The following is a 15,882-nucleotide window of genomic DNA, read 5'->3' on the forward strand; positions in this document are numbered from 1 at the left end:
TATGTGAAGTTAAGTAAGGTTTGTTAAGAGGATAAGTAAGATACGTGGTGTAGTTTAAGGAGATAGCACAGATCGCTGCCATAGCAGCGTGAAAGCATCTCAGCCCCTAGTTAGGGTTGCGCGAAGGAAAATTATAACAGATCGCGAAGGTATTGAAGGTTAGAATAGTGTGCACAACGACCTGCGTGAAGGCAGATCTAGTTGGATTAAATCGACATCACAGACATCTCAAGGGTGTGGAAACTTGGTTCTAGCATTCTAGCATCCCCCCATACTGCTTCGGGTGATACTTTAGTCCGCGCTCCATGGCCTGATGCCGAAAGGGCCAGTAGTGTATGGATTTGTTTGGCTAAATAAGTCCAAACCTAGGTCAGGCCCGCGTAAGCCAACAACTTTGGTAGATGTGGGACGAGGGCACTACAGTATGAGATCCCTATGTTGATATGTGTATCTCTGAGCTATAAATTGCTTGTTCATGATATGTTTGATGAAATGGTTGTCATGGTTCAGAGGGGTCAAGTTAATTTCTTGATCAAGTTTTGCATTAAAGGCTTTGTCTCTTTGTTATTTGTCATTTCTGAGAATTTCATTAAGTTATGGGTAGAGGCCTAAACCCTAGCCCTGAAAAAGTGACTCAGATCTCGTCGTCACAGGCATAGAAATCGGTGAAAAAGACTGCAGTCGCTCCCTTGTGATTTTATGCATGTGACTGGAGGGTTACAGTCAAATTCAGGTAGTGTTATTCCAACATATGAGACTTCAAATCAGTGAAAAATAGGCTTAACTCAAGGTTTGGACACCTGGGATGGTGGTGTTGATTTACTGTAGCATCAGATGTGATCTAAGTCTCAAATTTTGCACAGAGGCTTCAGTACATGTATTCCAAAGAACCCAGAAAGCATTTTGGGAAATTCCACTCAAAAATAGTTTTATTAAAATAATTAATTATTTTTAGAGGGACCCTAAGTCTAAACTTAGGAAAGTAAAATAATTAAAGGGTATTAATATAAATTGTGGGTGTAACTTCTAGAGGAAGCCGAGCATCAAGCATAAATTATCTTAGCCATTGATTAGCTTCTAATATAGTTTGTTTAATATCAACGGGGATATTATTTAAGGAGGCTTGAGCATCACTTAGAAGGAAACACAGAGAGTTCAGAAGTTTGATTTTCTGAAGTAGGGAAACTGCCAAGATAATTTTGATAGTGAGATTGTGCAATGAGAGGCAGGGATAATTTGGTTGGAGAATCTTCTCCTGAGCCAGAATACACAATAGAGAGGTAGAGAAACATCAGGAGGAGGCAACGGAGGACTCAGGAGGGTTGACGCTGAGCCATAATGGCTCATGTAGAGGCAATGCAGTCCTCCCATCAGAAGTCTTAAATTTGCAGGAGGGTTTGACATCTAAGCCGGGAGGGTTGACGTCAAAGCTTCGAGAGAGAAAATAGACCTAGCGTAGAGCTAACGCAGAGCCTAGAGGCTGACGCATGGCCCATCCAGGGGCAACAAAGAGATAGTCAGGGACACGTTATTTCAGTTGCCCGATCAGCCGGGACTTGCCGTGTAGAGTGAGGTAATCTCATAGATTTCTTATGCTAGTTTATTTCTCTGTAACTAGATTGCTGGGAGGGCATCTAGAGTTGTATTCAGAAAATTATTGCATAATAATAAAAAAACCTCAGAGTTGTTGCACCGGTTTTCCCACATTGGGTTTTTCCGAGGACATTTGTTTAAAAAAAAATCTCACTTGTGTGTATATTTTTCTATTGTTCTATTCTTGTTTTGAGAAAATTAATTAATTAAGTGAAGGTTGCAGTTGTATTAGTTTTGATTTATGTTGTAGGAAGAAGTAAATAATTTGTTTCAATAATTGACAAATAGGAGAAGTTTAATCAGGTGCTACAGTAGTAGATTCAGGTGGGATTCTTGAATTTTCACATTGTATCAGAGTAGTGCACGTGAAGCAAGAATACAAGTGCCAGAGAACCCAATGCTGAGAAGAGAAGGAGTTCGAATAGCTACATGAGACAGCAGTTCGAATCCCCAGAGGGATTACGCAATCCCAACCAAGAGGGCTGAATTTTTGAGGAAAGTCTCTCCCTGAGTGAGTCGACGAAGAGGAAGGGCTTCCAGATCGAAATCTTGTCATGCTAGAGGTAGCAACCCAGAGCCTTAATGTGAGGAAAGAGATGGTGTGGTGTAGTTTTTTTCCAGGAAGTTTTCTTGGCAGAAAATCGTTAGAAGAGAGAGGAGAAGCATAGTGAGGGAATTTTTCCTAAGTAGATTTCCTGCCAAGAAGTCCTTTTTCTTATAGGATGAGCACCAATAATAAGAAACAAAGAGGTGCAGTTTGACATTTGTTTGGCAGAGATGACAACCAATGGGTTGAGAGATCAAGACAGATTGGATGCAGCATCCAACTATGTCATCTGGAAGACAAGGATGTCATTCCTTCTATATGAGCATTCTCTCAAGACCTATGTCGACAATGTGGTGGATGTGCCTGCAGATGCAGATCCACTGAAGAAGTACCAAGCAGAAATGGCGAAGGCCAAGAGGATGATCCTTGATGGAGTAAAGGATCACGTGGTTTGTCACGTAGCTAGCAGAGGGACTACTAAGGATATTGTGGATGCCTTGGCAACGTTGTTTCAAGGATCTTCCGAGCAACGAAAGATGTACTTAGAGAAGAAGCTGAGATATGCTCACATGTAGAAGGGGGAGAGTTTGGATCCATTCCTCACAGAGCTTTAGGAGACCCATGATGAGTTATTTGTTGTGGGGTCTACACAAGATTCATAGTTGGTTAGAGTGGCCCTCAATTCTGTCTCAGATGAGTGGCAAGTCTTTGTCCAGAGTATCCTGGGTAGGGCGACTTTGCAAAAGGAGTTGAGGAGAGACTTGCTCAAGTGTAAGCTTGACGGAATCAACAGTGGATCGAAGCCCAAGGAGGAGGAGAATAATGCAACCCTCACATTGAAAGGGAAGTAGGAGCAGTAGAGACGTAAGAAGGATGTCTCGAAGATAAAGTTCTTCAGGTGTGGTGAGATGGGTCAATACGCAACCCAGTGTCATCTCAGGAGGAAGGACAAAGATGAGAAGCATGATCTGAAGGCTGCACCCATGAAGATCGAGGAAGAGGAGTTTTCCATGACAGTCGAGATACCTCTAGGAGGGAGGTGGGCTGATTTGGAGTTGTAGTTCGAAAGAGCTACAGATGGGTAGGATCCTTGGGGAGCCCACCTCTTGGATCAATTCCTTGCTATTGGAGCCCAGATCAGAAGTAGCAGGGTGGAATAGAGTTGGATGGTGTTGAGGATTGTCAGATAGATAGTTGCAGTGGCTAGGAGCGCTAGAGACTGAAAAACGCAGAGAAGAGCTGGCAGCAGTGTGGATGGAACAAAGCAGAGATCAGTAGCAATGCAATAGATTTAGAGGGCCAGCGCAGAGACTAGCAATATTCAGGCTCCAACATTCACATGGTATCATACTGAACACAGTTAGTTCAGTAATTTGGAATGTTTTTCCGTTGTTGATGGAGTAGCAAAAATTTGTAGTGCAATGGTAGTTGGTAGTGGCAGTTCCATTAGCAACACAAATGTAGAATTGAGAGGAATTTGCAGTACGGATGCAGTGTTGACAGTGGCAGGGTCAGCAGTAGTACAAATGAAACATTTGTGCAACAATTGATGGACAACATGTCAAACATCAGTAGCGCAAAGGACGATGTTATGAAGTCAGTGTGATGCTTCAGATTGAAGGCATTGCTAGAGCACATTCCTCACTAAGAGGGAGTGTTGATTTCTGGTAACATCGGATGTGTTCTCAGTCTCAAATTTTGCAGCAAGGCTTAGGAACATGTATTCCAAAGAACCCAGAAAGTGTTTTGGGAAATTCGACCAAAAAATAGTTTTATTAAAATAATTAATTAATTTTAAAGGGACCCTAAGTCTAAACTTAAGAAAATAAAATAATTAGAGGGTATTAATATAAAATTTGGGTGTAAGTTCTAGAAGAAGCCTAGGATCAAGCAGAAATGATCTTAGCCAATAATTAGCTTCTAATCTGGGTCGTTGAATGTCAACGAGGATATTATTTAAGGAGGCTTGAGGGTCACTTGGAAGGAAACACAAAGAGTTTAGAAGTTCGATTTTATGAAGCAGAACAATTGCTGTGAGAATTTCAATAGTGAGCTTGTGCAGAGAGGGGCAGGGATAATTTGGTTGGAGAATCTTCTACTGAGCTAGAATACACAGCAGCGAGGCAGAGAGACACCAAGAGGAGGTAGCGCAAGACCTAAGAGGGGTTGACACTGAGTCATAAGGGCTCACACAGAGGCAACACAGTCCTCCTAGTAGAAGTCTGAAATTTACAGGAGGGTTTGACGTGTGAGTCGGAAGGGTTGACGTCAAAGCTTCGAGAGAGAAAATAGATGATCCGGATCTTGGGAGGAGGCCCCCAAGATCTAAAAGATTGAAATGGATCTTGGGGGGAGAGATCCCCAAGATCTAAAAAATTGAATTGCCAGAAGAAGAAGAAGGAGAATGCCCAATAAATAAAACCACAAAGAAACTTTTATTTAAAATAGTAATGAAAATAAACCAGCTAGGGCGATGGTAGCTTATCTCTGAGAAGAGATGTGTGGCTACATGCCTCTGAACTGTAAAGGCTACATTGTGGCGGACAATCTGTCCTTTTACAAAATGTGACTTGTTACTTATAGCATTTTTCAGTTACAATACCACGGGTCAATTCCATGGGTGAATGAATACCATGGGTGGATTTTACAATACCACGGGCAGATGCCATTTACAATACCATGGGTAAATTCCATGGGTGAATGAATACCATGGGTGAATTTTACAATACCACGGGCGGATGCCATTTACAATACCATGGGTAAATTCCATGGGTCGATGAATAATATGGGTGGATGAGTACCATCGGTGGATTTTACAATACCACGGGCGGATGCCATTTACAATACCATGGGTAAATTCCATGGGTCGATGAATAATATGGGTGGATGAGTACCATGGGTTGATGCCATTTTCCATTCGGATCATTAGACCCAGATGTTATTTTTCTTCTAGCAATGCAAGTTTTCAGATCTTGGGGGTCTCTCCCCCCAAGATCCATTTCAATCTTTTAGATCTTGGGGGCCTCCTCCCAAGATCCGGATCAATAGACCCAGCGTAGAGCTAACACAGAGCCTAGAGGCTAACGCAGGGGTAGCGTAGAGATAGTGGGGGACATGTTGGTTCAACTGTCGGATCAGCTGGGTCTTGCTGGGTAGAGTGAGGTAATTTCACAGATTTCTTTTGCCAGTTATTTCTCTGTAACTAGATTGTCAGGAGGGCATCCAAAGTTGTATTCAGAAAATTACTGCATAATAATAAAAAACCCTCAGAGTTGTTGCACCAGCTTTCTTGCATTGGGTTTTTCTGGGGACATTTGTCCAAAAAATACTATCACTTGTGTATATCTTTCTCTATTGTTCTGTTCTTGTTTTGGGCAAATTAATTAATTAAGTGAAGGGTGCAGTTGTATTAGCTTCGATATTTGTTGTAGGAAGCAATAGATAATTTGTTTCAGTAATTAACAAATAGGAGAAGTTTAATCAACTGTTGTAGTAGTAGATTCCAGTGGGATTCTCAATTTTTCACAGGTGGTTTAGCCCTTGGGTCCTGTAGCACCCGAGGGAAGTCAATAAGGTTTTGGTTTTGTTGATTTCACTACCTTAACTATACCTAGGAGGTTGAGTCATGTCATAGTAAATCTTCCTCTCATGTTTACTCTGGAAGGCCAGTAAAACTGGGTAGATATGAGAGGGGTGGTTACACAATTCTATTGTACAAAACATGTTAATGTCACCCATATCCTAATCCTGGGAAAAATACCCCCTTAGAAAGGGCATATATCACCATCAGGTGTTATTCATGGAACTTTATTCTAGGAAGCTTCACTTAGTGCTCAAACCCCTTGTTTCCCCCCTTAAGTGTTATTAAACACCAAAATCGATTTTAAGTGAAAAAAGAACTACTTATGACATATGTATCACAATTGCCTATAAAAAACCCCTACAAGGGACCTATGTTTTAGTATATGGATTTTCTCAAGTCTTTTGTATCCAAGAAGATGTGACCATATCCCATAGTGTTTGTTTTCTATCTTTGATTATTTGTAAACTATTGTGGATATTCCACTAAGACAATTCATCACAACAAATTTTATAATATTTTACAATTTTTATTTTTGTTTTTTTGTTCTATATTGTATGGTTTTAGTTTAAGTTACAAATTTAATATTACTAAAAAAGCATGCAAAAACTGATCAATCTTGTAATGCAATCTGCAGCACATAGCTCCATTTTCTCCACTTTGGTATCCAAATGTTATATTCGACTGGGCGGCATAAAAGCAAGACTGGCAGATCGCTTGGGACAGATCTATCCAATGTTGGGCTAAGCTGTAGATCTGTTTCGAAGGCGAAGAATCCTCTTCGAATACATGTGTAGTAAAAAGTCTGGGACTCCACACGGCTGTTTCGGTAATATTTGAGAACACCTTTAAAACAACAGATGCGAATGGCAAGGCAGTGGTGTTCGGGTTGTAAGCAAGACCATAAGGTTGGATACCCTTATTATAATCGTAAAAAGAATAATTGTCGTAACGTAAGAAGCAACATTCTAGTTGAACGAATCCAGAAGTACTGTTTTGACATTTCTGAACCAGCTGTACTTTTATTGTGGATGCGCACCGTTGGCAGTTCGATGAACTTAAATCTCCTCTGCGCTCGTGAAGCCCATAAACAGAATCATTGCTGTTTTGCACCTCAACCCAGTGGTCGAAACATTGACCAGTCGTGGAAACATTGAACACCATCTATATTCTTTTCTGAGGTCTTTTTATTCTCTTTTCATTTTATTTAATTTTTTTATTTGACTTAAAAATTTAGAATATTGGTTCAAATTGAAAAATATTGATATTCAATTGTAAAATTTAAATATAATCAATTTTTTTTTCCCAAAGAAGTTATATGAGAGTGGGTATTGTTATGTTTTGATGTGATGTCAACTCACACTTAGGAAATTGTGGTTCTCATTATATTTGACACGTGTATCATTTTATTAATTATGATATGAAGTTGGCACAAAGTTAAACCTCGTTTTGATATTGCAGGTAATATAGAGAGATACAAGAGGACAAACAAGAAAATATTGATAGTATAGACTACAAGCTAACTATTCTAGCAAAGAGATTAGAGATTTTATTTGACCACCCATTGTTGATGCCTAGATATTCTACCCAAATATATGTCAACCTTAACTTAGCGCGTATATTTATAAATTTCGATTTACAAAATGTTAAACTTAAATGAAATATCTCAAAATTATAAATTTATGTTATTAGTCTCATTTCCTTTAAAAAAATTATTAACTAATTTTTTTATAAAAATAACTTAAAAAATACATAAAGTTAAAATTTAAAATATTATTTTAATTAATAAACACCCATATAAATTTAAAATACAATTTTACAAGATAAACATCAAAACACGTCCTCCTCAATCAATTTAATAATTATAAAAAAATTCAAATTTACGCGCCGGGTTTCTTTATTCGTTTCCTTATTTTTCTTCCGAAGTCATTGAAGAGTCGTCGTTTTTATCAGAAACAAATAATACAATTATCAAAACCTCCTAATTCAAAGTGATTAAATATGCAATTTTTTAAAGCGTCGTTTACCTACTCGATTTCGTTTACCTACTCGATTTCTGGAAGGCGTACAATGGGCGCTTTTATATTCGAATTAAATTTGTATGATTAGCATTATAATTTTGTAATTATTATGAGCATAGATTTATTTTAAATATAAATTTAATATAAGTTTAGAAAGATTTAATTTAGTTAAGTGAGTTTAAATTTTTTTATGACTTAACATTATTTAAATATTTTGTATAATTATTTAATTTTTTAGATTTATTAATTCATCACTAAATTTTTTAATAATTATTTATTACAATTTTCAATTATAATGGTTTATAATTCAGAGGTTTTTATTTATAATTAGTTTTAAATTTAATTTTAATTGATTTTTTTCTTTTTTTGCTTGTTAAGAGGGATTTGAACCAGTGACGTATCACAAGGAGTGCCTTAACAAGGCACCCATTCACCGTCAATCCAAAGCCCCGTGGGCTAATTTTAATTGATTATTATAATTTTAGTCTTTTAATTTTTTTTTATATTTTATTATTATTAAAATTTTATCTATAAAATAGGATTGGTTTATGGAGTGAATATCAATATAGATTTATCGTAATTTTGAATTTGTAGATCTAGAATTAAGATGAATCTATGCCAATTTAATTATTAATTATAATAATAATAATAATAATAATTATTAACTATTAATTTTCTCTTGTTAGTGTTGCAGCACAAGTGCATAATCGATGCAGGGTCATAGTTGACCACTCATACCCATGGGCATATTTTGATGGAGCATCCCTTGGTAGGGTGAACTTGGGGGGAGAGCTACTCTATTTCTTCACGAAAATCATTATTTTAAGTTTCATAGTGGTCTTGGCATGGGATCAAAAAGTCATGCAGGATTATATAGTCTCAAGATTCTTTTGTTTTTCATTGAAAAGGATGTAGACATTTACATATAAAATTATTAATTGTATGTGGTCATAGTTGACCACTCATACCCATGGGCATATTTTGATGGAGCATCCCTTGCTAGGGTGAACTTGGGGGGAGAGCTATTCTATTTCTTCACGAAAATCATTATTTTAAGTTTCATAATGGTCTTGGCATGGGATCAAAAAGTCATGCAGAATTATATAGTCTCAAGATTCTTTTGTTTTTCATTGAAAAGGATGTAGACATTTACATATAAAATTATTAATTGTATGTATTTTATTTTTATTTTATTTTCACCGAGTCAAAATATTAAAGAAAACATTACAACATTTTTCCTATTTATGTTTTTAACTTTAAGTTTTTTATTATTCTAGATCTACCCTGTATACAGCCAGATCAAATCTCCTTTCACTCTAAAAAAATTTAAATCTCAAAAAATTTAATTAATAATTTCATCTTCATAATCACATCTCATAGCATAAGCTTACCGGACATGAGGTTAGCTCAACACTGGTCTGACTCGTCATGCTGCTCTTATATTGCTAGGCCCTGCAACGTTTTTGATGAACGGAGCTGCTGGTATCTTCTGAGGCCGGGCAAACTGGTGTACGCGAACTTGACCTTCTATCATGGATCTATATTTTTTTCCGGGGATTTTTTTATTTTCTTTTATGTAATTTTTTATTTGAGTTAAAAATTTAGAAAACTGGTTTAAATTGAAAAATATTAATATTAAATTGTAAAATTTAAATATAGTAAAAAACAAAAAAATTCAAAAGTGGAGTTTGAGAGTGGTCATTTCTTTGTTTTGATATGATATATCAGTTTACATAAAAGGGAGTTGTGGTTCTTATTATATTTAAGACATGTGACATCATTTTATGGATCATGGCATGAAGTGGACACAAAGTTAAACGTCATTTTGTTATTGCACGCAGTATAGAGAGGTAAAAGAAGACAGAGAGGGAAATATTTATCGTATAGATTGCAAGCTAACAATTATAGCAAAGAGATTATAGATTCTATCTAACCACCGATCACTGATGCCTAGAGATTCTATTATAATAGTCTTTTTGTCTTCTCATATCCAAAGAAAGAAAATTATTTTAAGATCGACCCCGCTAAAAATATCTTATGGGACAGATTGTTTCTTCATCTGATTGATGTATTCCACTCTTTTCCTGTGAAGTCTCACCATAAAAACTCCTAGCTTATCGACAAACCCCTAGCTAAATAGATTATCCTCCATGTATATGAACATTAATATAGCCCATATATTTATATAACTTACTATTTACAAAATATTCTACTTAAAAAAATACCTAAGAATTATGAACTTACTAGCCTCATTTCTTTTCAAAAAGATCATTATCTAAAAAAAATTTAATTATGTAATTTTCATTTAACATAATATAATGCGAGTAACTTCGAACAAAAAAAATTATAATTAAAATTTAAAACTTAAAATATAATTTCACTGGGTAAACACCGAAATAAATTTAAAATACAATTTTACACCATAAACACCAGTATACATGCTCCACAATAAATTTAATAAAGTAAAAAATTAATAATTATAAAAAAATATTCAAAATTACGCGTCTACTTTCTTTATTTGTTTCGTTAATTTTTTTTCCGAAGTCATTGAAGAGTCGTTAGTTTTATCAGAAACAAAAAATAATTCCGAAGTCAATGAAGAGTAGTCAGTTTTATCAGAAACAAATAATATAATTATCAGAACCTCCGAATTCAAAGTCAAAGTCCTCGCCATCGCGATTAAATATGCAATTTTTTAAAGCATCGTCTACCTACTCGATTTCTGGAAGGCGTGCAGTGGGCGTTTTTATATTCGAACAAACTTCCATCGTTGGCATTATAATCTTGCAATTATTATAATTGATTACTAAGAGTTTCAATTATAATAATTTATAATTGAGACATTTTTATTTATAATTTAAGTTTTAAATTTGATTTTAATTTTTTATTAATTAATATTATAATCTTAAAGTTTTTATAAAATTTTATACGTTTTATTTGTAAGTAAAAGTCTTAACTTACAGCCCAAAGATCATCAATACCGAATATTTCACAAACATAACTTTATATGAGATGACATACCTTGATCAACAGCGGAAGATGTAATGGCTGCCATCTACCTTGATCTGACTCTTGACTGTTCCTCTTCTTCAGAATTCGGTTTCTCTCCTCTTGCCCTCACTTTCTTCATGTGCTTCTTGATGGAGAAGAATGCAACTCTTGTGTGTGGGAGAGAGAGGACCCAATCCTTTATATATTATTTAACTCTAATCTGGTACGTCCATCATATACCAATTCAACGCTTAAGATCTAATGCTTTAGATTAGAAACTGCTTTAGGATAAAATCTAAATGCTTTAAGATTAGATCGGGTCACATTAAGATTAGAAACTGCTTTAACGTTAAAAAGCAATGAGCCTTTTGCTGTTTCTAATAGCAGTTTCTAACATTCTCCCACTTGACCCGACTATTCATAATATTAAGTGTTGAACATCATACTATGATAAATTGCTGAGAGTTATGGCGGTTGTGCACTATTAATTCAATGCATTCCCTTCCATATACTACAATACCAGCAATCCATCAATTCATACTCATAATTTATATAAAACAACATAATGGTCCACATAATGTCTTATATCATAATGATTAAACATAATATCTTTATAAGACTCTTTCTTGTTTAAAATTACATAAAATACGTATTACTACATTAAAACAAGAAACACATGATTGTATATCAGAAACACATAAAAGAGCTCAGAATGTCACACATCAATTATCATTAATACAACCAAGACCCATTCTTTGAACATGTTCCTTAAATTGTCTTGGTTGTAACCCTTTCGTCAAAGGGTCTGTAATCATAAGTTCTGTCCTGATGTGCATGATTGACATTCTTTGTTTCTGAACCTCATCTTTCACAACAAGATACTTCAGTTCCATATGTTTGGCACCTTTAGAGTACTTGTCGTTCTTTGAGAAAAATACTGCTGCAGAGTTATCATAATAAATTTTCAGCGGCTTGCTAATGGTGTCGACAACCGCAAGTCCTGAAATAAAGTTCCGCAACCATAATGCATGAATTGTGGCTTCAAAATATGCCACAAATTCTGCCTTCATAGTGGATGAAGCAACGATAGTCTGTTTCGCACTTTTCCATGATATGGCACCTTGAGCAAACATAAACAGGTAACCAAAAGTCGATTTTCTAGTATCGATGCATCCAGCAAAATCTGAATCGCTATATCCAATCACTTCCGATTCATTGGATGAGCATGTAATCTTTCGTTGAGAGAAATTCCTTAGTCTCATGCAATATACTTAAATTATTTGCAGCAAGCAAGACGTCATCAACATAAAGGACCAGATAAATAAACTTGCTCCCACTGATCTTTTGGTATATACAGTGATCAACCGTATTTTCCTTAAAACCAAAAGATGTAATAATGGTATTGAACTTAATATACCATTGCCGGGATGCTTGTTTAAGCCCATATATTGACTTCTTAAGTTTACACACCAATTGTTCTTTACCTTCTACAGAAAAACCCTCAGGTTGATCCATATAAACATCCTCATCAAGATCTCCATTCAGAAAGGCTGTTTTCACATCCATTTGATGCAACTCCAAATCATAATGAGCTACTAATGCCATTATTATTCTTAGTGAGTCCTTTTTCGAAACAGGAGAAAATGCCTCCTTGTAATCTAACACCATCTTTCTGAGTGTAACCCTTAGCAACAAGTCTAGCTTTATACCGTTCGATATTACCACTAGAGTCGTGTTTGGTTTTAAAACCCATTTGCATCCGACTCTTTTACAGCCATGTGGTAATTCAACGAGATCCCAAACTTCATTATGTTGCATGGATTTCATTTCTTCTTTCATGGCATTAATCCATTCCTTTGACTCTTTACTTTCTACAGCATGTGAAAACGAAACTGGATCCTTATTGATTCCAATATCATAATCTGATTCTTGCATATAAACCACATAATCATCAGAAATAGCTGACCTACGATTTCTTTGAGGTCTTCTTAATGCTACTTGTTGTGGTTCATGTATATCAGCATTATGTAAGTCATTACCTTCAGGAAGTACTTCTTCATTTATATGTTGTTCATTATCATCATGCTGTTCTACAACAGCTGGAACAACATTTGGAGTAATAGTAGATGGAGGAACTATTCTAGGCAATGTAACATTTACCCTTGTTTCCTTTATTTCTACTATTTCTCTTCGAGTACTCCCACTGACTTCACCATTCTCAATGAATCTTGCATTACCAGTTTCTACAATTCTTGGACCATGATTAGGACAGTAAAACACGTACCCTTTAGATTTCTCAGGGTATCCTAAAAAATACCCACTGATCGTTCGAGAATCTAATTTCTTTTCATGTGGATTATAAATTCTCGCTTCCGCTGGACAACCCCAAACATGCAGGTGTCTTAAGCTAGGTTTCCTGTTAGTCCATAACTCAAAAGGAGTCTTTTGAACAGCTTTACTAGGAACCCTATTCAACAAATAATTAGCGGTTTTGAGAGCATACGACCACAAATTCTTAGGTAGTGTAGAATCTGACATCATACTCCTAATCATATCTATTAACGTCCTATTGCGCCTTTCTGCTACACCATTTTGCTGTGGTGTACCTGGCATTGTGTATTGCGCACATATGCCATGACTTTCGAGGAATTTTGCAAATGGACCTGGACACTGGCCTGACTCATTATATTTACCATAATATTCACCACCTCTATCAGACCTTATGATTTTCACCTTTTTATCTAATTGCCTCTCAACTTCCTTTACAAACGTCTCAAGGACATTCACAGATTGAGATTTTTCATGAAGCAAATAGACATAACCATAACGGGAAAAATCGTCAATGAAAGTGATGAAATACTTTTCTCCATTAAAGGCTGGAGTGTCCATAGGTCCGCAAATATCAGTGTGTATTATTTCAAGAAGCTGGCTGCTTCTAGTGGCTCATTTCTTATTATGTTTGGTTTGTTTACCTTTAATACAATCCACACATAATTCTAGATCACTAAAGTCCAAATTTGACAAAATTTCATTACTTACTAATCTCATCATTTTTTCTTTGGATATATGACCTAGTCTTTTATGCCACAAAAAAGCAGAATTTTCATTCAACCTGGTATGTTTACATCCAACATTATTTACTACATTCAACAAGGAATTCGCATAAGTGTCATTCAATTTCAATTTATATAAACCATCAATTAGAATACCAGAACCAACATTATCAGTATTCTTATATAAATCAAAACAACCAGATCCAATCATACATCTAAAACCAGAAATATCCAATTTACTTGCGGAAATAAGGTTTCTAGATAATGAAGGCACATAAAGGGTACTGTATAAGTCTAATACATATCCACTTTCTAGAATTAGACGATAAGTCCCAATGCCTTCAATTGAAGATTTCATTCTGTTTCCCATAAAGAGAAAACGATCTTCATTTGGATTTATGGTTCGGATCGTAAGAAATCCCTGCATATTGTTGGAAACATGAGTTGTAGCACCAGTATCAAGCCACCATGTATTAATAGGAACTTCAACTAAATTTGATTCAAAACATACGAAAGATAAATCACCTTGAAATCAAAAATGAAATAACTATAAGCTCATAACTAACGCGATTCAGATATAGACATAATAGTATAATATAGCACTCCTTTGGGTAGATACTATCTTATACTTAACATAATTAAATACCAAAACATAAGTAGGTAATAAATATATTCAATTAAATAGAACTGACATCTTTGGATGATCAATATTTATTTAATCAAAATATCTATCAAACCTCATCATGTCAACTAGTTGTAGAACAAGACTTTCCTTTGGGTAAGTTCTCAGGTTCTATCATTAGTGACGCCAGTTCTTAATTGGTATTATTATAACTGGCAATTTCTATCAATAATCATTATGTCACTTATGCACTAAATGATTATTCTGATTTTGACCACTTTGGTGATTAACAAAATCATAAATCTCATGTGCATAAATAATTTATAACACATACCTTATGCAAAACAACATTCTGATTTTGACCACTTTGGTGATTAACAAAATCATAAATCTCATGTGCATAAATAATTTATAACACATACCTTATGCAAAACAATCAGTCATAGAGCAATTACTTTTATGCCTAAAATTTCAAACAATTATTTTGGATTTCCATTACTGGAAAGGCATACGAATGCGTCATTCAAACAACAGATTGGACTTTCATTACCGGATCGGGATTCTTTATGCCGGAATCACATGAACGGTTCATTCAAACAACAGATTGGACATGCATTTCCGAAAAGGCATTCTTTATTTCGGTTTCATCAATTTAATTCAATACGAACTGTTCAAGTCTTTATTTTACGGCCTGGTGGAATGCGTGGACGTTTCAAATTCCTCTTGTCGGTGTTTAAGATTAAAGGTTTTGAAATCGGTACATGCTTGCCATTTATTTAAACAATGTTCGGACTCATTCAAACAATTCGATTGAATGGAGAATTTGTTCTGTTATCATCATAAAAAATAAAAAAGCTTGGCGTCCAAGTTAGTTTTACTGCTGACTGTGGCAGTTTCTTGAAAAACGAAACTCTTAAATTCTTACCCGACAAAGAAACATTATACCCCATGCCTAGTCCAGTCCACAGACTCTCAGTGAGGTCCGACAATATGAATCGTTCATTCTTATCTTAAACAAATTGTTGGAGGTTCTAGTCAAAGAGAATCATGAACTTGTCCGGCTGTCATAAGAATCCTATTATTTCCACCATGTTAACAAAGCGTATTGAATACGGTATGACAAAGTCCACTGGCAAAGCCATTTTCGGCCTCTGATTCGTGGAAAAGAAAAAGCAGAGAAATTGGGTAGACTGAGAAGTGATGGCGAGTGATCACGAGATATACATATCTCTCTTAAACATCACCGTCTCTTCCTCTTTATCACACCAACTGGTCACGCAAACCATAATATAACAACTCAGCGCGCAAACTGCCAAATTCTTGAAGAATTTGTAGTCGTATGGAAACAAAAAGAAGATCAAACATGGACTGTGAGGGGAGGCCATGTTGTGGGCTTGATTGTGTTTTTCACACATGGTTTATTTTTTAGTTATAGCGGAGGGTTTTGATTAACATCATGAGTAAAGCACAGAACA

Source organism: Pinus tabuliformis, chromosome 1_1 (assembly GCF_031772625.1).
Source record: "Pinus tabuliformis cultivar Carrire ecotype Pingquan chromosome 1_1, CPIR1, whole genome shotgun sequence".
NCBI classification, from domain to species: Eukaryota; Viridiplantae; Streptophyta; class Pinopsida; order Pinales; family Pinaceae; genus Pinus; species Pinus tabuliformis.